This window comes from Hemicordylus capensis, chromosome 2 (genome assembly GCF_027244095.1).
Source record: "Hemicordylus capensis ecotype Gifberg chromosome 2, rHemCap1.1.pri, whole genome shotgun sequence".
In the NCBI taxonomy this organism is placed as follows: Eukaryota; Metazoa; Chordata; class Lepidosauria; order Squamata; family Cordylidae; genus Hemicordylus; species Hemicordylus capensis.
This window is the reverse complement of record NC_069658.1, coordinates 44,307,470-44,330,824: the sequence shown is the minus strand read 5'-3', so window position 1 is coordinate 44,330,824 and position 23,355 is coordinate 44,307,470. Positions and strand designations below refer to the sequence as shown.

At 44.8% G+C, this 23,355-nt stretch overlaps 1 long non-coding RNA gene across 6 annotated transcripts; it reads left to right on the top strand.

Moving 5' to 3' along the window:
• Positions 1-1,651: 1,651 nt before the first annotated feature.
• On the top strand, positions 1,652-17,343 carry LOC128342507 (uncharacterized). 6 transcript variants are annotated; one of them, XR_008315031.1, is made up of 5 exons: positions 1,652-1,776; positions 7,681-7,795; positions 9,809-9,986; positions 12,195-13,361; positions 16,064-17,343. It is a non-coding gene; the product is annotated as an uncharacterized LOC128342507 (long non-coding RNA). The 6 variants fall into 6 exon arrangements; XR_008315029.1 differs by lacking the exon at positions 16,064-17,343 and adding an exon at positions 14,285-14,568; XR_008315027.1 differs by lacking the exon at positions 16,064-17,343 and having other exon boundaries at positions 12,195-14,568.
• Positions 17,344-23,355: the final 6,012 nt, after the last annotated feature.

Sequence of the window (23,355 nt, the reverse complement as noted above, 5' to 3'; positions counted from 1 at the left end):
AGAAGTGTGTGAAATCATCATCATCATCATCATCATCATCATCATCATCATCATCAACTTAAGCCTTAGGAAACCCAAAAGCACCTCTGAGACCAATCTGACCAGCTTCCTCCCTCAGCTCTAGTTACAGCCAATGCAGCCTGCAGTTCAAAATTCGGACATGGCTGCTGGCACATCAGTATCAGGTGCAAGGCCAGCAGGCATGATTTCACTCTGCCCTCCCAAGATTTACTGAACACAGGAAGGGCAGTATGAGAATGTGGAACATGGCCATTATAACATGTTATAAGCTGCAATGTGCATTAATGTTGAAAGCTGCAATGTACATTAATGGATGGTTTGGCATAACAATTGCTCACATTTGCTAACATACAAAGCAAGGATGCACCAGTGCATGAGAATGCAGAACCTCCCAGAACCTCCCAACCAACAGAACCTCCCAACTAACTGCACCAGTGCAGCAGGAAGTGGCATTTTTTTATGTCTCCCCTTCCTCAGGAAGCCCTCTGTGGCAGCCAGAAATATGTCCCTGAGGATTGTGCAACTCTCAGGAACATATTTCCAGGTGTCACAGACAGCTCTCCAGTGAGGAGGAAGGCATTAAAAATTACCGCTTCCCTGCTGCACCAATGCAGTTGGGAGGTTTTGGAAGGTTGTTCTCTTACTGCACTTCTGCTCTGTTTGGCAGCTATTGTGTCTCAGATGTCAAATGTCTCTCATTAAAACAGTTGAGATCTCACATAACCAATCTTCCAAAACTAAAAATGGTAGTGGGGAGATGGGGTTTGATGTGGAGGGGGAGAAAATGTTGCTTGTGCTATATAAATAAACTTTGGCAGAAACCTACTAATACAAAGAGTTTTCCAATAGTCATTCAACACATATGTCATCATAAAACATCATGTACAAAAATCTACTCAGACAGCAGGGATATGTGACGTCGAACGTGTTAAATGTCGAACAGGTTCAGTTCGACAGTTTGGGGTCAAAAAGAAACAACGCCCTGTTTAGTCCAACCCTGGACCAAACCCCAACCAGCCTGTTCATGGGGTTCACGAGTTTGTTTGTTTTTTAAATTAAATTTTGTTTAAACTTACCCCCTCTGAGGGTGTTTCCAAGGCAGGGGGGGGGTCTACAGAGGTTCTGCCTCCCCCCGCTGGCCTCCTTTCAGTCCAAAACTGGCCCGTTCAACTGTTCTTCAGCTCATTTGGGCCTTTCCCCCAGCACAGTGGCCATTTTGGAGACCGCCACACCTGCTCAATGTGTCTCTGCATGGCCTGGGTCATGCCAGGGCATGCAGAGTCCAATTGCACCCTAACCCTAACAGAAGAATGGCTGAATGGGCCAATTTTGGACCAAAGGGAAGCCAGCGGGGGGAGAGGGAACCTCCATGGACAACTCCCCGCCCCATGCCACCTTGGAGAACACCCCCTGAGGGGGTAAGTTTAAAGAAAATTATTTTTTTTTAAAAAAAAAGTTTGCAAATCCCACCCAACTGAACCAAACCAGGGGGGGGGGGTTCAAGTAGGTGCTGGACCAAACTGGCCCAGTCCGGTTTGGGTCTGGTTTGAATTTGAACCAGACCAGACCAGTTGGTTCCATGCACACCCCTATCAGACAGTAGTTTTCAGAACTTCTTAAATTTGTTCCACAGTTGTGAGACTGAAGAAACAAAGGCATGTTGTATTATATTTAGCAGTCTTTTATGTTTTGTTAATTAGTTTGTCCCTATGGGGATCCTGTAGAGAGTGTGGAGGCTGGAGTCAGAAAGGAAAGGTAGGAAGAGGAGCAGGAGAAAATGGTTGTTTCTGAATAAAGCTTAGTTAAACAAACATAAGATTGCTTTGTGGGGGAAGCAGCTATGAAAAGGTATTAAGGAAAACAGGGTGTGCCTTTTTTCTTTTTCATAGGCCATCCCAAGGATTATCTCGTTTAAGATAAAACGAGAAGATTCTTGTTGTAGGGAAGCCCAACCAGACTGGTTTCTTTGCGCCTTAAATAAAAGATAGCTGCCAACTGTGAAGCATAATAATATACATGAATATTGGTTAGGATTGCAAGTCTACCCATATGTCTCAGGTTTGATAGAAATGTTACATTAATTCAGGGTTTCTGTCCGCCTCCCCACTGAACCTGTTTGCAATGCCAGGACCCGGTCTTAGAAGCAATAATGGAAAGAATGCCTTTAAGGAGATACAAGAATTTCCCTCACTGCTTTGTAACCATGGTGTATCTCTGCATATCTCTGGTACGGAACGTTTATTTATTTTGTATATTGGCTGCCTAGGTCAGGGAGTGTGGCTTCTCTGCAGGCCTGAGCCTCAAGACTGCTCTTTTTAGAAACCCCTTGGCATGTGGCATGAAGGGACAACCTGTACCCGCACGCTGACCCTGATACCAAACCTGATACCAAGCTGATATACTGCAGCTGTCATTGGCTCTGCTGTGACAGCCATATTTCCACACCCACTGGGTGGGCCTGCTTAGAATGAGGTTATCAGTGGGCCTTTCAGCTATGTTCATTTTCTGCACTTAGCACAAACAAGTGGTAAGCATTTCCTGGCCTATACCACTTCAAGCTGCAGGAGAGAGGGTTGTGTGTTTGAATGCTCTTCCCCTACCTGAACTAGTCTCTGGGCATAGGAAAATAGCTGCTCAGGGTGAAGGATAGTTCTTGCTAACACAGGGGTTCTCAGTTCTGGGTCCTCAGATGTTGTCAGACTACAACTCCCATTCACTGACATCATTGTTCCCTATAATGAGGATCCCCTGGTCTTGTTGACTACAACAACAAATGGCCAAAGGCCATTGCAGCTAGGGATTATGGGAGTTGTAGTCAACAACATCTGGGAGTCCCTGTTTCAGGTAACTCTGGCTGACAGGATGAGGGAAATTACTCAAATGGGTCCCATTGAAATTAAAAGGACAAGTTAGACATGACTAACGTGCCCTTTTAATTTCAATGGGACATTTAATTAGACTTATTTTTATTTTTATTTTATTCATTCATTCATTTGATTTCTATAGCGCCCTTCCAAAAATGGCTCAGGGCAGTTTACACAGAGAAATAACAAATAAATAAGATGGATCCCTGTCCCCAAAGGGCTCACAATCTAAAGAGAAACATTTCTTTAATGTTTTAACTTTGCTTTTAATTTGTGTTGTTTTATTGTAAACTTCCCAGAAATTTGAGTTTGGGGTGGTTATACAAATATGCTAAATAAATAAATACTTTTGAATACAGTCATCCTTGGCCAACCGCGAGGGTTCCGTTCCTGGAAAACCTCGCGACTGGTAAATTCGCAGTTGATAAGCAAAAGGAATGCATTGAAAACAGGGGGTTAGGGGAATCGTGATTACAAAAGGATGGCAAAATATAGTAAAAAATGGGGGGTCGCCCCTAACCCCTGGAAATGACCTCCTGACCTCTGGAAATTACCCCCGACCTCTGGAAATTGCCCGACCCCCCCAAATCCCCCAACCCCCAAATTTCAAAAATATCTCACCAAACCATGGATACTCAGATCCTGATTGGCGAGTCCAGTCACAATTCCCCAGTCGTGGATACTCAAATCCACGATTAAGAAACCAGTGGTTGGCGAGGGATGACTGTGTTTTTCTTCATCATGTCAGCCATTGTCTCTAGCCACATGGCCAAAGACCACTGGGGCTGTGGATGATGAGCCTTATTTATTTATTTAGTATATTTATATACAGGAGAACCTGTATCCACAGGAGTTCCACTGAGTGCGGGAACCACGGATAATGGCAACTGTCAATGGGATTGGGGGGGTTAGGTTCCTAGAGGCTGGCAAAAAGGGCAAAACATGGAAAAGGGAGGGAAAGGGATATGTGGAACAGCGAATAGCAAGGTCCACCTGTACCACCTGATATGTGTTTTTCTAGGTGGTGTATGCCATTTAAAGCAAATATAAAAGAGTAAAAATAGATAAAACAATTTCACAGAATTAAAAAAGTTAAAACCATTTCATGGGATAAGAACAATTAAAGTTTAAAATTAATTTCAGCTAAAAGCCTGAGAAAGGTGTGTCTTTTTAAGAACAATCAGAGATGGAGATGCTCTTATTTTGACAGGGAGCATATTACATAGCCCAACAACATCTGGGGACCCAAATTTGAGAAACCTTGCACTAACATACTACTTTATGAAGCTATTCTCATGATCACTGAAAAGCGGGCTAAGGGAGCTTAGCCCACTTTCCAGGGAATGTGGGAACCTCCGGGCTCGCAGGCGAGCCCAGTGCTTCCAAGGCGGCTAGCCCGCCTAAGTACCCCTCCCCGTAGATGAGGTTAATGGAGCGAGCAACCTCATTTTTTGCTCGTGGGCTGCTGCGGTGTGCGGCGACACACGAGTGGACCCCTGACCAGGAGGCTGCAAACAGCCTTCCAGGCTCGGGGTTCTCTCCAGGATGCCCCAAGCACTTGTGTGGGGCATCCTGGAACCTCTGGGGGCCACACGGCCCCTGATCCCCGCAGCCCCTGCCGGCTCTGTGACAGAGCTGGCAGTCATGTGGGTGGCCGATCCGGCTGCCCAGGGCTGCCTCTTGATCGTCTCCCCGCAGAACCCCCTCCGGCGCTTCACACCGATTGTGTGAAGCGCCTCTATATGTTTCTTAAATGTAGGGAGTACTCAAACATTCAATTCCCATCCCCACCCCCACACCCACACACAGCTTGGAAGGCCAGGAGAAACGTTATAATTTGATTTTGCAGGATGTATTCATGAGCTCTAAAGTCCAGGAGCAGTGGCAATAATCCTGAATGACTATCCCCTAGTAGTAAAGGATAGCACATGACAATTGGGTTAAAGAAACCACCCTTTGCTCTTTGTGGCAAACAGAGAATTCTGCACACGACTGAAAGCATTCCATCTTGACGTATAAAGGCAAAAAGCACAATAATTGTGAGAAAGCTCTTTCAGATTTGGTCTCTTTGCATGGAGATGTGGAAAAATACTTAGAGCGTCATTGTTTTGACCTCACGCAAGAGTGAAATAGTTGTGTTTCTTCAGTGCCCAGAGAGTCCTGAAAGACCAGTTCCTTGGTGACAGAAAGCTTGGAGATAATTATATTGCTGCTTAAGATACCAGGGTGCATGGGTGGAATTTGGTTTGTTTTTTGAAAATGCAGTGGCGATACCTCGATTTGCATAGTCGTTGTGAAAGATGATGTGAGGTTCTTCTGAGGACATACAGAGTAGATTAATAATAGGTCTTTACAAAGTAATAACAGAATATAAGGCATCCCAATCCTTCAAAATAATTTTTCACACATGCAAATGGATGCTGCAGTGACATGAGGAATACCGATATCTGGCATTCTGGGCTGTATGCATGCTCCAGGGTGCTTGGTGAACACCTGAAAATTGCTTTTGGGCTTTGTATGGGGAAATTAGCTCAGTGTGGAGCAGTATCAGAATAATTTTTGTGCAAAGTGTTGGTTACAGAAAAATGACTGACAGAGAGAGAGAGAGAGATATTTCAAAAACAGAGAAATTTTTTTAAGGGTAAGGGGGGTACAATGGAGTAAGAGAGTCACTTAAATCAATGTTATTACTGAAAATATGAAAATATAACTTCTAAGTGGAAATTTTGCTTAGTGGCTGAATTAAAGTAGCTTTTAGGCTGACCAGAGAAAGGAGGCTCATTGTCATCTCCGACAATTTTTAGAAAGTCTCTAAAGACTCATTTATTCACCAAACCTTTTAACTAGACTTGTGGTTTTAAATTGTTTCAAGGTAAAACAGAAATTCATATACAACAACAAATATTTATATACTGCTGTTCAACAAAAGTTTCCAAAGTGGTTTACATAGAGAAATAATAAATAAATAAGATGAATCTCTGTCCCCAAAAGGTTCACAATCTAAAAAGAAACATAAGACAGACACCAGCAACAGCCACTGGAGGGATGCTGTGCTGGGGGTGGCTAGGGCCAGTTGCTCTTCCCCTGCTAAATATAAGAGGATCACCACGTTAAAAAGGTGCCTCTTTGCCCAGTTAGCAGGGCTATCTATAGGGGAGAGGGAGAGAGAGAGAGAGAGAGAGAGAGAGAGAGAGAGAGCAGCAAACCTGAAGGCAGGACTGGACAAATGTCAAGAATGCTGAATGTAGTGGAGCCAAATCTTGGGCTACCATGTGTCCTCGCTTACCCTGGACATGTCCTCATTTCCATGAACAAGAGTAATGTCCTTAAGAGAAGGCAGTCTGTCTGTTATTTACCCACCTCTATGTGCAAACTGCCTATCAGACCTAGCCTCCTTTGAGTCAGCAGTCAAGTCTACCAGTTCCCAGAGACCAGTTTTACCAGTCCAAGAAAAGAAGCTGAAAGCTAGACCTAGCTGCATTTGAACCAGTGGCCAGGGCTACAGCAGCAGGGGAGATCAGGTCCACCCACTGCCTGCACCTGGATAGACCTGGTCTTTGTTTCTCCAGCAGCCAGATCCAGCGTGGTGTAGTAGTCAGAGTGCTGGACTAGGACCGGGGAGACCCGAGTTCAAATCCCCATTCAGCCATGATACTTGCTGGGTTACTCTGGGCCAGTCACTTCTCTCTCAGCCTAACCTATTTCACAGGGTTGTTGTGAGGAGAAACTCACGTATGTAGTACATCGTTGCTCTGGGCTCCTTGGAGGAAGAGCAGGATATAAATGTAAAAATAAATAAATAAAATAAAATAAAATTCAGACATTATGCTGTATGAGTGTACAGATGCCTGTACACTCACACATATGTTTATGTGAATGACTGTACCTGTGTTCATTTTAAAAATGAACCTCGATACAGGCACTTCAAATTCATATATGGATAGGAAGTGTACTTCTGTACCTGCGTTCAACATAGCATGTGAATGACTGTACCTGTGTACAGATCTGTGCCTGTGTACACTGTACACTCATCATACAAGTGTTGAATATAACTTGTGAATGGGCCTCCGGTCTACTAGGCAGCCTGGGGATTGGGAAGGGTTGCTTCCCTGCCCGAAACAATAGGTAGACCTCACCACCCAGTGCTGCAGAGGCCAGGTCTACTGCTGACACTGCATCTGTTTCATTCAAGTCAGTTGGTAGTCCTGGCCTCCATACTAATTTTTCTTTAAGTTGGTAAGAAGGGGGCCCTCAACATTCCAGTTGAAATTATAGTAGCCCTAGCCAAATCAAAAAGGAAAACAATGTGGGCTTAGAAGAATCTTAAAGTTTGTAAAGTAAGTGCTGTGTTTTTTCTTTGCTGACATAAAATACTGCTTTCTCAGTATAGAAGGTTAAAATTTTAGTAAAGAATCCCAATGAGAGGCAATATTATGGCTGGAATGCAAGAAAGAGCCCTTTATTAACAAGACCTCAACACTTGGTCTATAATACCTATTAATACAGGACTTGGCAGCTACTGAAAGGAGTGCCAGGAATCTCATGGTTTCCTTAAATGCGTATGGGTGGATAAAAGGGCTGCTCATTAAAGTCACCTGATTGGTTTCATGTACCTTCAACGGTTTTTGCACAGGAAAATGCAGCAATAATAACCAAGGGAGGAGATGTTTTTCTGAGAAGATTAGAGCACCTGCAGTTACCAGGGAAATCAATAGGACTTTCAAAGCAACCTCACATGTGGAAATCTTATATTTTGTTCCTTTTTTAAACAACGGGGCCTGTTCTCCCTTCACAGCTGAATAGCAGCAGCAGAAGATGCCAGTGATGGAAGCGACACAGGATTTCTCTTTGTCTCACTGGCACTCAGCTTTAAGGAATAAAAGAGACACAGATAAATAAATGTTCCTAGTGTAAGTACAGAAAAGCAGATTAACTAATGGGTCTGTCATGCTCAAACTGGAGCATTTGCTCACATGTTCTTCTTTGACACAAGTGCTCCATTGTTCTCTCTCTCTCTCTCTCTCTCTCTCTCTCTCTCACACACACACACACACACAGAGACACAGACACAGACACACACACACTTTGTCATCTGTGATCAGCATGTTTATTCCATTAAGCTAGCTCAGGGGGTCCCCAGATGTTGTTGGACTACAACACCCGTCAACCCCAGTCACAATGGCCGAGTTATAGTTTGACATCTGGGAACCCCTGAGCTGGAGTGACCACATTCTCCCCCACCACCACCACCACCCCACTTCCCTCTTTGGATCTTTACTGCATTCCAAGCTGTGGCAGAAAATGAAAGGAAAAACTCGCTACAAGTTTAATCTTACCTGTACTTTTCTAAAAGAGAAGCAACTTGGCAGGGAAACCCAGTACTGGAAAGCTGGCAAGGATTTCAAACAAACTAGGGGATCATTTCCCTCAGGCATGCTCAGCCAGATCCACAAAGGGGTTAAAAAATGGACATCTTTATTTAAGATAATATTATCCTAGTGCTTACATTCTAAACTGAGAACTACCAGCTCTTTAGCCTGCCTCTGCCTGAAAAGCACTTAAACCTCATCCAAAATATATGAGCTTTGTGGGTAGTCAGTGCTGTGGGGAAGATACTTTGCATATGCTCAAAGGCACTCTCATATGCTCAAAGCCACTCTCTACTGTTGTGTGGCTTCATATATTATTGGTGGATAATTTTACTCAGAAACACTTTCCCAAGAAAACAGTATACACTTTTCAGATCTAAGTGTATAGTTTTAACTTCTTCCCGATCTGATATTTTTTTAAATAGGGAAATCATGAATTTCACCTTGATAACAGACCTGGAAAAATGACTGCGAAATGTGGGTGGTACAGACCCTCCTGCACGGCTGCACACATCTAAAACAATGCCCATGGTGCTGCAGGACAGGTCTGGTGCGCTGCTAGTTTAAATTGCTTGTGCAGCACTACTTCCATTGGAAATAACTGCACAATTTTAAAGAGCAACACACCATCCCTGTCCAGAAACTCTACAGAAGTTGTTTTAGATACATGAAGTAGGATGGGAGGCAGGGCCAGATTATCTATCTATCTATCTATCTATCTATCTATCTATCTATCTATCTATTTGATTTCTATAGTGTCCTTCCAAAAATGGCTCAGGGTGGTTTACACAGAGAAATAATAAATAAATAAGATGGATCCCTGTCCCCAAAGGGCTCACAATCTAGAAAGAAACATAAGACAGACACCAGCAACAGTCACTGGAGGTACTGTGCTGGGGGTGGAGAGGGCCAGTTACTCTCCCCCTGCTAAATAAAGAGAAACACCACATTAAAAGGTGCCTCTTTGCCAAGCTAGCAGAGGTTATGACATGCTAAAGCCCTAACCTTTATCAGGCATAGCCAATAAATAAATACAATTATTAATCTAATGAAAAGGACCGTGAAAATAGAAACAAAGCTTTATTTTTACGTGGCAAACATAAAACTAATAAAGGGCATTCACACAACCAAAGTGGCTGGGACAGGGAGGGCTGGGGGGAAGGCAGGACCATACCTGCCTTCCCACATGATCCAAGCCTGAACAAAGCCAGGTAATTTAGACCAGGGCCAACAAAAGGAAATGCGTTATCCGACAGTGCGTAATTAATCTATGGAATTCTCTGCCACGGGATGAGGTGATGGCCACTAGCTTGGATGTCTTTAAAAGGGGCTTAGATGCTCATGGAAGACAGATCTATCAACAGCTACTAGTCTGGTGGCTATAGGCCACCTCTAGTCTCAGAGGCATGATTCCTCTAAAATCCAGTTGCAGTAGGGGAGCTACAGCAAGAGGGAGAGCTTCTCAAAGGGATCTGGTGGGCCACTGTGTGAAACAGGATACTGGACTAGATAGGCCTTGGGCATGATCCAGCAGGGCTGTTCTTATGTTCTTAGGGCTCCGTCACTTCCCTGCCCAGATGAGCAGTGCAGCAGTGACCAGCGTGGCAATTGAGAAGGAAGGCAAGCTGCCAGATATCCCACAATGCACCATGTAAGCAGCGCAGTGCATTGAAATACCTCCCTGCTGAGGATGAGCTGGTTGGAGAATGCACACTTGTTCTCCTACCTCACTGTAAGCTTGGGTTTATATATAATGTGTGTGTGTGTGTGTGTGTGTGTGTGTGTGTGTGTGTATGCAGGGCTACCCAGGGGAGGAGCGGCTGGTGGTGTGAATGACCTCACTATCTAACTAAAACAGTTATGTTGCAATAAGCCTATTTGCATGAGAAATGCTTTAAATGAAAATACATTATATATTTAATACATTAAATTTAGCCTTTTTAAAATTCATAACATGAGACCCTAAGCTGCATCTTGCTTAGCTTGTGCCTGAATCTGACACTAATAGAAGGGTATGTACCACCGGTGTTTTGCTCTGCAGGTTGTCAGCCAATGTGTTCAACATTCCCAACTCATTGCTTATGGTTTTAAATCTGAGTAGATAAAATGATTAACTATTAATATTTTTTTAAACCCTCCTCAAATGCATAGGAAGGTAATGGGATATATATGCAGGGAGCCCGGCTCCTCCTCCAACACTCGACCCAATAACCAGCTGCTTCGCTCTACGGAGCCTTCCACAGGGCTGAAAGCAGCTGGCAAACAGTCAGCCAGCCACCTTGCATGTGTTATCTTTTACCAGCCATGGGCTGTTTTTTTATTTGGGGGGTGGGGGCTGCTGGCGGCTAGATTTGAGTGGCTCAAATCACTCAGCAGCTGTTACACATGAGTAGGCCCATTGGAGACAATGGGCTTACTCATGTGTAACATTTGCTGTGTGGCAGCAGGAGGCGCTCATTTGCATGCTACTGCTATGCTGGAAATTCTCATCCCATTTCCTCAGCCAAGTGTTTTTTGCAGCAGCCTGCCTCCTCGTTTTCTCAGTGACTCACTGTGACTGGCCCAGTGGCCCCAAGTGGGGACTTCTTCTGACTGTGCCGTGTGTCTCTGCGACGTGACAGAGCTGCGTGAGCGGCCAGCCAGCTCTCTCCAGGCTAGGAAGCTTATGCTTCCCCTATACGTCCCATTCTGGAGCAAAGGCTAATGTTCAACAGTGGAGAAGGGATGTGTCCCCACCGCCGCCGCCTGTGAAATTAAAAAGCCCCATTTGCCCCATGGGATTCTGTGACCCAGAGGTTACTGGTGTTTGAGCTGTGTGGAAAGGGTTCTGTGGTGGTTTCCCTCCCCCTTGAAAAAGAAAAGAAAATGTATCATTTGTCCCATGGGATTCTGTGATCCAGTCAGAGGAGGGCTGGTGTTTGGACTGTGTGGGGAAAGAGGTGTGCGAGTTGTATGTATTCTCAAATTATCCTGTTTTTAGCAAACACATGCATATATTATACCAATTATCATATGTAAATTGTATGCAATTTTTTAATGCAAAGTGGAGAATTTTTAGGTGAACAGCACCAACTATTTCCACTTTTTTGGTGTCAGATTTCAACTATTTTCGCTACCTGGACCTGGCAACCCTAATTACATCCTCCCCAACCAAGGACACACATCCTGGTAACAGAAACTCCTCTGGCATACAGAGAATGCAGGGCTTGGAAGCAAAGAGGCTACAGAGCAATAAACAGGCATGACAACGAATGCTCTTAAAATATGTGGGATTAAATTCCCATCTCCCCATTGTGGCTGGGGATAATGGGAGTTGTTGTCCAATAACAGCTGGGGATCCACATCTGAGAACCCTGGACTGTTTCGAACTGCAGGCCTGTGAACCCTCCTGTGACCTTTTGAACCCGGCCCTCTCTACCCACGGAAATCTCTTGGCTGCCTCCCACTTCTAAAACGGTGTTCCTGGCTGCAGTACTAAGCATACTTAGAAGCAAGTATGAGAGGTCAGACCAGCTTCTGCATAAATATGGCTAAGCTCCGGCTGCAAAGGGGCATTGTTACTCATTTGCTTTGCTGGTGGGCATTAAAACAAAGAGAGTCATAGACCAACAAAGTGGGAGGGGTGAACATGTAGTTAGAAGAAACCAAAGGAGTAAGATGACCTTCCAGTGCGGTCTTAACTAGAATTTGACCTGCATGTATACAGAGCTAGCTGCAGCCAGAACTGCTTTTTATAGTGTTAATCCTTCCTCAATTGTAGCTTGGGAGATACAGTACTCTTAAGCACAGAAAGGAAATCTGTATTGGAAGTGCTGTTTGTGAATCAACTCCATGCTTGCAGCTGTAGACAAAAAATAAGTAAATCCAAGAAAGAAGACTTAATAGTTCACCTATTTATTTTTGACTAAAATAACGGAATGTTATTTGTGTACTCTCACAGATCCGTGCTTCTCCTGCCTCAGCTTGTAGCCACTTCTACAGTTTTTGCCAGGAACCAAAGGAAAGGAAATATTTCTTAACCACTGCACTTGTATCCATTCCAATAAAGAAAAATAAATGTTTCCTAAGTGCTGGCAGTACATCCCACAAAGCCAGCAGATGATCCCTTTAACCCAGTGAATGATAGAATTCTCTCTCCAAAATGAGTCGAGGAAGGGGAGAAGAGAAGAAAGAGAGGTGGAGCCTAGAACACAGTGCGGGAGCCAACGTTAACACAGTGCATTCATTTTAAGGAAGATGGCTTGAGAGCACATGAGTTCAATTCTCTATCAGCACGGTTTTGAAAGCGAATGGAAAATAAAGTCATGGACTTTATAATACATAATTTCTGGATGGTTTCTTCACCTTCACCACAATTCCACAATTCATACTTTTAATTTTCTTGACCTCTCTTTTCCTTCTTTGTTGGTGACAGAAGACACATGTATGTTATTAGTGGTTTCTCTGCTATTACAAAGTGGTTTTAGTTCTTGGTCTCTATTCTGATCTGCAGCCTTTGGACACGCATTGCTACATATCTTGCAAAATCCATGACATTAGAAGTAATAGTGGATTTTAAATAAACTGCTCTGTACTTTTTGCTTTTTAGGGGGGAAATACCTTCCTCTGTTAATAGGAACAGTTTAGAATGTGGCTTGCAAACAGCAGATGATCAGTTGCTCCTCCCCTGCATTTGAATCACGGTGTATCTTGCAGCGTTCATTAACAAGCAATCTAGAATCCTTCATATTTTAGAGCAGCTTTTATCTATATCTGAAGATGAGGCATTTCCAGAGGAGGACACTCTGTGCTCTGTATAAAACAGCATGAATGACCGTGTGTGCTTTTTCAATTTCAGCTGACCTTTGATACTTTAGCCAGATGGGAATCTCAACAAGAATCTAATTGGATATGTACTTTCCGCATCCTCAGCCATTCGGCCAATTGGCAGAGGGTTCAGGAGGTTTTTATTACTAAAAATGCTGCATTAACTGTCTTTTCAATCTGGCTAGAGCAAAAGAGGAGGGAGAAGAGGATAATGGGGCAGGATCAGGATGGTGAAAGAGACAGAAATAAAGTGAAAATGGTTGGAAAACAAACCAGAATGGCAGAACAGAAAATATTTCAGGTACAACAGAAAGAACATTTTCAGGACATGTGTATATGCTATATTAAAATATAGTCTTACTTTTAAAAAAAAACACTAATGCTGGAAGGAATTATATGTATGCAATATAAAACTTGAGTTTTCAGAGTTAGGGGTGTGCAGGAAGCAAAAATTGAGGTTGAGTATGAATTCAAATCAAATTCAACCCGAACTGCATGCTGCCGAACTGGTTCAGTAATACCAACTGGCCAGTCCGGTCTGTTTGATGGGTTGGGCAGCTAATACTTGTAAAGGGGAATCCAGTGATGATTCCTCTTTACAAATACAGGCATGGGGTGTTGGAAGTGAAGGACTATGCGCTGTCTCTGGTCTCAATGACATAGGACAGACTAGTGAGTCAGAGGGCTAGAGGGTCAAGACATTGGCCATCCCTTCTCTACTGCTCTGACACTATCCCTTTGGAATGTAGATTGCTACTCTGAGGGACTAACTTCCTTCCTTCCTGCTTTGCACTTCCTCTACCTCTCTTCCCATCCTTCTACCTTGCAAGATGCAAGCTCCTCTCCCCTGCACCATTTGTGAAGAGATGCAGAATCCATCTGCATCCAGCTAGCTCGATAGATTAGGGATCCTAATTCCTATCTAGATCCTTTCCTATCTAGAACAGAGTTCTCTAATAAATACCATTTATATTGATTTGAAACTATGAACTGGCTCCAAGTTACTTTACTCTCAGCATACACGCATGCCTAACTAAATTCCATGATGTTGTGCCTCTGTGCACTCTGCTATAATGAAAAAGGGTTTCTCCTACCAGAGAGAATTCCCAACAGGTTATGGGAGCCCAGTATTTTGAGCTGCGTGTACTGCAACTAAAGAGTTAAGTCTGTTCCAGGAGATCCAGTGAGATCTAGCCATGGACACTTTGAATTGCTAATCTACAGCAGCTGCCCTTTTACGGAGCTCAGTGAAGATGGCTACTTACCTAGAGGGAAAGCTCAGGCTGACTATCCTGAACCCAGTCAATTACTTGGAATGGAAAACCCGACTGAGAATTGCATTGCGAGTTGAAGGACTACAGAAAGTCACTGAAGAAGATCCCCCCACAGATGGAATCACAGCTGCTGAGAAAACTGCTAAAGAGGCGTGGCAATTCAAAGATGCAAAAGCTCAAGCTTTGATCGCAGCTTCTGTGAGTAAAATTTATCTTTCTACCATATGTGATCTTGAGACCTCAAAGGAAATGCTAAGCAAGCTAGATTCCTTGCATATGAAAAAGGGGTGGGCATACACCTTTAACTTGAGAAAGCAAATGCAGAATCTCCAGTATAAAGATGGGGGCTGTTTTACCAAGCATGTTGGACTGCTATTGGACTTTTTTGGTGAATTTAAAGCTGCAAGAGAGGAATTTACAGAGAATCAGAAGCTGGAAGCTCTGTTCCTAAGCATGCCCCCTAGCTTTAGCAATATAATTGGCCAATTGGAAGTCCACACTGCTCTAACCTTTGAGAGAGCTGTGGAAACTATCTCTTCTGAAGAAAGCAGAAGAAAAGTTTTGAATTCTCAATATGAAGATGAATTGACAAATAAATTTGCTTCTAAGGCAACAATTGGCCATTCCAGAGGAAACCCAAGGTGGGGAGGAAATGCTGCAAGAGGAAACCGCATGGGTCCCCCACATTTGCATACAAAAAGGTCTGGCTCCATTGCCAAGGGAACTCAGTCCAGAGAGAGAGAGAGATCACATGACCGCCAGCAGGGAGACTGCTCCTGGAATGAGACCAACTGGGCCTAATGCCTTTAGATGTTTTCTGTATAACCAATTTGGCCACAAGGTGGTGAACTGTCCCAAGAATCAGACAAGAAGAGTTGATTTTACTGAGAGCGATTTAAATAAGGACTTTAAGAGTGCTGATTCAAATAAGAATTTCAGTGTTTCCCTGTTTCAAGGAGATGGAAAATTCATATTAGACAGTGGTTCCACGATTCATATCTCAAATCATTTGGATTTCTATACTGAACTGTTTGATATTCCTGAACAGATTGTTCATTTGAGCAATAATACTACAATTAAAGCAAAGAAGACAGGTGAGGGAATTTTGTATTGCAAGTTATTGGATGGATCAATTAATGAGTTTTTTTGTGAGAGATGTTATGTATATCCCTGACTTCTCATGCTCCTTGCTTTCAATATCCAAGCTAGAGAAACAAGGCTGTGAACTGTATATTAGAAATGGACAATGTGTTGTTACCCAGAATGGAGAAGTTTGCCTTGTAGGCTCTGAATGCAAAGGCCTGTACAGCATGCAGGAGCAACCTGTATCAAAGACAGACAGAGAAAGACCAGCCTGGTCCAAACCTGAAGCATACCAGCCCAATGAAGTGAACCTTGCTCAGTCATGCTTGAACAAAAACTACTTGCAACTGTGGCATAGACACCTAGGACACAGGAGCTATGAGTCAATCCAGAACATGAAGGAAAGGGGATTAGCTGATGGCATTGACTTTGTACCATGTGACATTGTGACTAACTGTGTTTGTTGTCTTGAGTCCAAAGCAGTTTATCAGCCATTTCCTAACCAGAGTGAAAGGAAGACCAGAAGACTCCTTGAGCTGATCCACAGCGATATATCTGGACCACTACCAGCTACCATAGGTAATTTCAAATATTTTCTCACATTTATCGATGATTCTCATGATACACGGTTGTCTTTCTACTAAAGGAGAAATCACAGAAGCTCGAGAAACTCCAGGACTACATGGCCATGGCAAGCAACGAGCGGAAGCCAAAGATCCTGCACACAGACAATGGAGGGGAATATATGTCCAGTGCCACACAGCAGTTCCTGAGAGAACATGGAATTGTGCATCAAACCACGGTAGCTTCCAACCCATCGTAGAATGAAGTGTTAGAGAACAGAAGCTTCCTGGACATGGTAAGATGCATGCTTGCCGACGCACACCTCCTACAGAAACTCTGGGGAGAAGGCATCATGACTGCTACATACATACAAAACAGAATGCACACAAAGCCTGTAGGAACAACACCATATGAACTTTGGCATGGTCATAAACCATCCATGACACATTTGCATGTCTTTGGAAGCATGGCTTACTCAGGACAAAGTTAGGGGCTAGGGCCACAAAAGGGATTTTTGTAGGCTACTCAGCACAGTCCAAAGGCTACAGAATTCTGGATCCTGACACCAACAGTCACCAGACACCAGCAGTCCCATAATTTTCTATGGAGATGGAGCCATAAGCTAGTCAAGCACCAAGCAAGACATAACAGCATCATCAACCACTGAAGCAGAATATGTATCAGCTGCACAGGGCTGTCACGAGATACAATGGCTTTGTCAACTACTGAAAGATCTAGGTATAGATGTACCACAGCCCATACCAGTGTATGAAGACAACCAAACCTGCATTCAACTCTCCAAACAAGAAGATGTAAAGAGGTGTACTAAGCATATTGATGTGAGGTACCATGTAGTGAGAAATCTACAAAAGGATGGACTAATCAAGCTGATCTACTGCCCAACAAATGAAATGCTTGCAGATCTACTCACTAAGCCACTACCAAGACCCTGCTTTGAAAAGCTGAGAGAGAAAATGAATCTTGTGAACTGAGTCACAAGACATCAAGAGGGGGTGCTGGAAGTGAAGGACTATGCGCTGTCTCTTGTCTCAGTGACATAGGAGGACAGACTAGTGAGTCAGAGGGCTAGAGGGTCAAGACATTAGTCATCCCTTCTCTACTGCTCTGACACTATCCCTTTGGAATGTAGATTGCTACTCTGAGGGACTAACTTCCTTCCTTCCTGCTTTGCACTTCCTCTTCCTCTCTTCCCATCCTTCTACCTTGCAAGATGCAAGCTCCTCTCCCCTGCACCATTTGTGCAGAGATGCAGAATCCATCTGCATCCAGCTAGCTAGCGAGATTAGAGATCCTAACTCCTCACGTTCCTATCTAGAATGGAGTTCTCTAATAAATACCATTTATATTGATTTGAAACTATTTATATTGATTTGAAACTGGCTCCAAGTTACTTTACTCTCAGCATACACACATGCCTAGCTAAATTCCACTGTGTTGTGCCTCTGTGCACTCTGCTATAATGAAAAAGGGTTTCTCCTACCAGAGAGAATTCCCAACATGGGGGACCCTGGCAATGTTAAAGGGCAGCTAGGCAGGGGTGGTGAGAGAGTAGTAAGGTGCTTACCTGGCTGGCGCAGCTGCCGGCACCGGCACCATTCACCGTCCCTGGCACGGCCCCAAGAGCATGCTCTGCCTTGTTTAGGAAGCTGCCCGCATGGCAGTGGAGTGGTTCCGGCCTCCATAGATGCATGGAGGCCATTTGCATGGTCACGCAAAAAGGCAGAGTGCAAGCTTGGGGCTGTGCCAGGGAGGGCGAGTGGTGGTGCTAACCAACTATGCATCTTATTGCCTCTCTCGCCATCCCCGCCTGGCTGCCTCTTTGTTGCTGAACTGGTTCACCTGAACTGAGTCTGGTTCAGTTTGTCCACGGACTGAACCACCCCCAGTTCAGTCCACAATTGAACCTCTGAACTGGCCTGGTTTGAGATGACCTGGTTCGGCAACAAACTATTCATTCACACCCCTAGTCAGAATCAACCAACATTGTTAGCTTACTCCAAGCTCATGCGAATGCTGCAAAAGGGACTGGCACTGCTGCACCAGTGTCATTACTTCGAGTCAGGGTTTGACTCATTAGTTCAGCCCAGCTCTCAGGAGCAACAGAGAACAGTTATGGTATGTCTTGCATCACCCATGGAAATGTAAAAACTTAATTTTACTCCTTTTCATTTTCTAGTGTTCACATATATGCATGTGTGGTGCAGAGGAGAAGCTATGTGTGGATGATAACAACAACAACAACCCCTCACAGATTCCCTCCATAAATATAGGATTGGGAAAGGTTGGAGTGGTCCCAGGACAAGTAGTAAGTGTGAGCCCCTGCCCTCTACCTTCTTCTCTTCCTCCACCCTCATGTCTTTGCTACAGAAGAACTGTAAAGACATGGTGAAAAACAAAACATTGAGGTCATTCACACAATCAAACACTATGTTCTACCCAGGTTTGGGAGTTCTATGCGCTCCCAATTTTCAGTTGTGTGGAAGCAAGGTAGGAGGCAAACTTGGCTAGAAGTGATTGTGTGGAAGCAAGGTAGGAGGAAAATCTGGTAGAACACAGTTTTTGATTGTGTGAATGATCTCATAATCTTGCTTTTATGCAAATAATATCATCCACTCTCCATGCACCCCACCAGTGTCCCCGTCCCTCAGGTGCCCAGGGACATTTGCCCCACCTTGTTCAATTATGGTGCCGCCCCTGGAGAGAGGCTACCATACAGGCATAAGAACATAAGGATCAGGCCCAAGGCCCATCTAGTCTAGCATCCTGTTTCGCACAGTGGCCCACCAGATATGAGTAACAGGACCTTTGGTAATAATCACCATTGTTGGGTGCAGTGCACCAACATCATGAGAAAATGTGTCTTTTAGAAAAGAAAGGGTCAGTGGGTGGGTAACTCACCAGACTGTAGTCCCGAATGAGCAGTCACTGTGATTATTAAGTTCACTGATGACAGCTCTTTGGAACTCCTTAAACAACCAGAGAACAAATAACAGGTAGGATAGGTTCTCACTTGCATGATTAAGAGCATCCAAATGAAATACATAATCAACTCTCTGAAGAAAGCGCTTCATTTCATTTGCATAAATTATGCAGCTTGCAGAATTCTGCTTTACTGAACACAGAATGCACAGTCTACACCTCTCCCAGCAGTCAAAAGTACTGAACAACATACTTTAATAATGACTTTTGCTACCCCAAAAAAATCAGAATTGCTTTCATATGCTCGATTACACTAGGCTAAAGCTAGAACTGAGTGCATGATGCCAAGGAAATAAAAGCAGCAAGTTATGAACTCAAAGAAACATACATTTCCATGGCAAATTAATGTACAGTAACTCCAGTGTCCAAGTACAGTAACGGTCAACTGCAAATAGATCCTGGAAATGAAATCCTCATGGGGTGGTTTCTGCATATGAAGGGAAAGGCTGGGGTTCACTTCCAATGCAAACAACGACACATTATGAACCTCTGGAATCAAAGTGTTTAGCATAACCACAACTTACAGAGGTCTATCAGTGGCGAGGGAGTACTTCATGCCAAACCAGCCTTTTATCCATATTATTTTGTTATAGTCACCACACAGGCTTCTTTTTCAGCATAACTCAATCCTACATATGCTCTGGTAACTGAAAGCATGTGATAGACTTAACATCTTGATACTGTGAATTCTCCAACTCAGTCTGAATTGTGATTCAGATCCCTCCCCAACCCGCCATAACTCTAAAGTGTGTACCAAAACAGGAAAAGTGGGTTAGTTTTCCCGGTTTTCTCTTTAAAGGTTGTTTTTTTAAAAAAGCATGAACATGAAGTTTTATTAAGGTGAGGCTGCAGCCAAGAATGTGCTTGCTTTTTTCCAGCAAAGATATGAAATTCTGCCTTTCTCAATCCTACAACACACACACTATGCCCATTCTTTTTCCGAGCTTACTTTCCCCTTTCTAGCTTCTTCACCTCAGACTTCCACCTTCCAGCCCTCCTTTACTAGCCCCCTGTTTCCCTTGGCTCCCCAGGCTCCTGCTTTTCTGTTTCCTAGTCTCTGTTGCATCTAATCCTCCTTCCCTAGGCATTTCTGCCTGCCCTGCCCTTAGGAACATGGGAACATAGGAAGTCAGACCATTGGTCCAGCCAGCTCAGTATTGTCTACACTGACTGGCAGCAACTTCTTCAAGGTTGCATGCAGGAGTCTCTCTCAGCCCTATCTAGGAGATGCCAGGGAGGGAACTTGGAACCTTCTGCATGCAAGCAGGCAAGTGCTCTTCCCAGAGCGGCCCCATCCCCTAAGGGGGATATCTTACAGTGCTCAAACATGTCCCATTCAAATGCAAACCAGGGTGGACCCTGCTTAGCAAAGGGGACAATTCATGCTTGCTGCCACAAGCTAGATAGCTTGTAGATAGGCCAATGGCCTGACTCAGTATATGGCAGCTTCCTATGTTCCTAAGACCATCTATTCTCCCATAAGATCTTTTCTCCCCTTCTCTAAGATTGTTTTGCTTTTAACTGGCCATACTTATATCCCAATACTCTTCCACCCAGATTACTGACCAGATCAGTACCTTCTTAGCTTCAGTACTGCTGCAGGCACTAATGCTCCACTCCAGGCATGTTGCAGACAATGACCCTTCTGTAACTTAAGACAACTCAGCCAATCGCTGCCAGAGGCCTCACCACCACCATCACAACATTTCTTTGCAGGGTGTACAAGACTGTAAAACAGGGCCAGAGTGAGTCTGCCCAGCCATTTAACACTTACAGGCCACTTTTCTCTGGCTCCTATAGCAGTGCCGCTCTTGCACACTATGCACAAATATTCAAGTTAATGCAATTGTACCTCCTTTTCCACACAGACAGAAATGTGGGTTGTTACAAGAGCATGTTTGGTTCCCTGTCATGCTTTTCTGTGAAATTATGAACTAATCAAAGTCATCCTGTTCTTGGAATCAATAACTTCTGTAAGAACTATAAATCAACAAATCTGGCTTCTTCCTCTTATTAGGGCATGATGTGTTGTCTGTGTGAAAATTATCCCTCACTCAGGGCTGGTTAAATAAAATGTTGCCTTATTCCAAGTCAAACGGTGTAGTGTCCATTGTACAAGCAAGGACAAAGGTCCCTGGGCCCAGAGGGTCAGGGGCCCCCCAAGCAGACCGCCCTGCCCTGCTACCCTTGCCCTGCCACGCCACTTATCTTGGCTTCCAGAGGTGGGGGGGTGAGCTGAGCCGAGCCGAGCAGGCCACCCCCCATGGCACTGTGCGCTGTGACTTTTGGGGTTCTCTGGCCGGCCTGCGTGCCTCTCCGGCTGACCTGCACACCTGTGCAGTTCAGCTATGGACGTTGCATGCCCGTGATGTCACGGTGGTGGTGGGGGCAGTGGCAGCAGCAGTGGGGGTGGCCAACAGAAGGTAGGAGCAGCAGTGGGGAGATGTTGGTTGCCCTGCCCCTCACATCTGACATCAGACACAGGGGGCAGGGCTTGGGGTGCTGGGACACACACATGCTTTGCTCGCACAATGGGGGGGGGGCCTGCCAAGGTTTTGTCCCCTGGCCTTCACGTGTCTCACTGTGCCCCTACTATTGGTCCATCTAGCTCAGTACTGTCTGCACTGACTGGCAGTGGCCGTCCAGCTTTTCAGGTGGCTATTTCTTCGCCCAACCTGGAGGTGCTAGGGATTGAAATTCTGCATGCAAAACAGATGTACTTTTGCTGAGTTCTGGTCTTTCCCCAAAAAGGCATCTGCATGATGGGAGCACCCAGATTTGAACCTGAAAACTCTTGATTGCAGTCAAATGCTCTTCCCCTGAGTCAGGGGTATGGGGACAATTGAGCAAGGGGACACAACTGTCCCTCAGCCTCCAGAGGTCTGTGGGTCACCCAGCCCTGCAAATGAAGTGCTCACCCACTGGGAGCATGAAGCACGCCCCTCTTCTCCCCAGCCACGTTTCATTGAAACACTGGCTGGGCTGGAGGAAAAAGGACCCTCTCCAGGGCAGTGGACCCAAATGGACCCTCTCCAGGGCAGTGACCATGCCCTCTGCATCTGATATCAGATGCAAGGGACGTAGTGCCAGGAACAGGGCCCGTTCCACGGTTCATAGAATTGCTGACTGGGATAGGAGCTCCCAGTGCTGACTGGGGAAGCTCTGCAGGGACTGACAGGCCCTGTCCCTGGTATTGGCCACAACGGGCCTAGTAGGCAGGTCTCCACCACATATTCTTAGCCCCTAGGCTGTAGGGGTGTGGCTCGGGTGCGCATGTGCTTTGTGTGCATAATTAGAAATCCTAGCGGATGGGGGAGCTGCCCGATGACTTTGTCCTCCAGCCACAGGCAAGCTACTTATGCCCTTGCACTGAGTGGTATGCTAACACCCCAGTGTATACTGTTTCATACAGTGAAGCATAGGCTCTTTACCAGGGATTTTAAATAAGTATACACCTTTCTGTCTCAAAGCTTAGCTAAGGTATAATGTCCATCTTCTGTATCTATCTATAGTATGCAAACTGCCAAGAATTGTTATCTCCACAGTAGATCTTGCAAAACCCGGTGGGAAATAAGATACAAGCCAAGTAAATCTCTTCTGGATCAGGTCAAAGAAAAAACAGCCCATCTCTACCTCTATGCTGTGGCTTCCTTTCTTCTTCCACGCTCCGGAGCCTAGAAGCCAGGTCTCCACTGCATATTCTTAGCCTAGCTTGTCCCTGCCCCACTCCTCTTCCCTTTTCTGCTTGTGGCTGGCTCAGCCCACTCCTCCCTCAGCCTAACAGACAGGCTCCGCAGTGAAGGAAATGCTGCCTGATGCTCAGTGAGGGAGGGATATTGCCCGACACTCCTCCCCCTCCCAGAAATTACTAGTTGTCTTGGCTGGTGAGACAAATCGTCTGATCAGGAGCCAATGGCACTGTGTGCCTGCTCCGAGTTTTCAAAGGACTCCCAGGGGTTCATGTACCCATGGTGGAAAATCCTTGTTCTATACAAAGTGACCTCCACACCCCACAGCACACCTGCCCTCTGCATCCCTTTATAGTGGATGGAACATATATAGTGGATGGAACTTTATAGTGGATGGAACAAGCATATACACATGGATGCAAGCATATACACGCATATCTCATCTAGGATACAAGATTCTTTGTGCATGGCATATTTGTGTGAGCATGTGTGCAGTCACAAGCCCGAGACTCACATTCCACCATACTGTATATAGAACCTACACATCGATAAAATATGCCCCACAGTCCTTTCCTTGTACTACAGAGCAAAGCGATGATGGAGAGGAGGAGGAGATGTGCTGCCATAGATGCTATTTACACGGCCTTCATTTCCTGCACAGATGAATCACATGAGTCACAATTGC